Below are 1,721 nucleotides of genomic sequence, written 5' to 3'. Positions count from 1 at the left end.
CAAATAAATGTATGTACTACACTAGACAACAGAATAGCATGCAACGCCTAGCGACACAGCTGCACACTTTTCCTTACAGCTGCGGCGGGATTTGAACCCGCGCTCCTCAGCACGATGCGGCTAAGAGCTTGGCGACACTAGCCGCACCACCACACACTATAAGATATCAGGCGGACAAAAATAGAAAAAGTGACCCTCACAAAATCTTTTTGTTATATTTTTTGTCGAATGTTACCAATTAAGAAAAGCGCAAAGTTTCAAATCTCTAGCACTTTGCATTTCTGAGATATGAAATGTCAAAGTTTAAAATTTACGAAAAAGTTCTATTTTTTATATATAACAATAGCAATTGTATTGCTTTCTCCAAGTAGTGTATGGACAGTTCCATATGAAAACCAAAAAAATTGTAATAATCTATTGATTTGCAATCAAAGTACGGATCGATTTAATTTCAAATTTACTTTAAATTAATAAGTATATACGCCCTTTTGAAAAGTTAAGCTAGAAATACTGAAAAAGCAAATTACCGAAATATTTTGATAGTGTAGACCACAGAAAACGAAAAGAAATTATAAAAATATTTTCGTCCGCCTGGTTGTATGAAAATCGCCCATAGTGCCAGCAGAAAAATACGCTATATCACAATAATGTTTGCATATATCCCTTTCGGGACGAAGAACAAAAAATTGAAATTTCCATAAAAATGGTTCAATTTTGGCTCTCCAGAACTCCTAGATTTTGTTCCTCATTTTGAAGAACTACTCTATATCTTTTAATTTTTAGCATTGACTGCCTAGATAAATCAGAAATTAAAAAATGTGACAGATAAATCTTTTTCCTGTTTTACGGTTTTTGTCCACTTTTTGTTCAACATGTTGTGGTAAATCTTCCATGCAACGTAATCAAAAGTTTGTTTGCATAAATAAATACAAGTGATGGATCAATAATTAACACAGTTTACATTCCATGAAAAAGACTTAATAGATGCAAATACAAAACTGTTATTGCTCAACAGCACGATTGCGCTGGTTCGTCACGGAAGGGATGTATGGGCGCAAAACTCAGAAGTAACCGTATAGGCACTTCAGATATGTCTAGGTTGGGAAAGAGTACATTTCAATATTATAAGGAGACCTGAATGAGACTTTTTTACACGTGTATAGGTATTCAGCTTTGTTGGTAAAGATTTGAGGCTCACGTTAAGTTCAACAGGTTTCATAAAATCTCCCATGACTTGGAGAACAAAGAGCCGAGAAGACATAAATTCTTTTATATGAGGGTGCCCAGCCTTCCAGCTCCTAAGTCCCATATATCAAAAGCCCCTCCGCCTTTCACTTAAAATACGAAAAACTCCTTCAACCATCTTTTCGGGGCACGGGCCTGAAGGGTGCAAATATCGAAAAAATCACGAAGGTGATTTCTTATATTCAGTAGGGCAGAAGCAATTCCTAATCGCAAATTTAAGAAAAAAAGAACTAGGTTTTTTTTATATTTGAGAATGCGCTCACACTGGGAGTTAAGAAAAATAAGTTGACCTCAAGAGCTGGCTTCTCAATGAGTAACTTGGAGTAATCACAATGACACCACTGACCTACACTTGTAAATCCGGCGCTGCCCATCCAAAAGTTCCATACAACCAAACGACAACTCGTATGAATATGCAAGCAAGAATCGACAGACGACAGGCCATCCGTCCAACCATGTCTTGCGTGATCTTATGT

This window comes from Aedes albopictus, chromosome 3 (assembly GCF_035046485.1).
Source record: "Aedes albopictus strain Foshan chromosome 3, AalbF5, whole genome shotgun sequence".
Taxonomy (NCBI): Eukaryota; Metazoa; Arthropoda; class Insecta; order Diptera; family Culicidae; genus Aedes; species Aedes albopictus.
The sequence above is the reverse complement of the archived record's forward strand: the minus strand, read 5'-3'. Positions refer to the sequence as shown.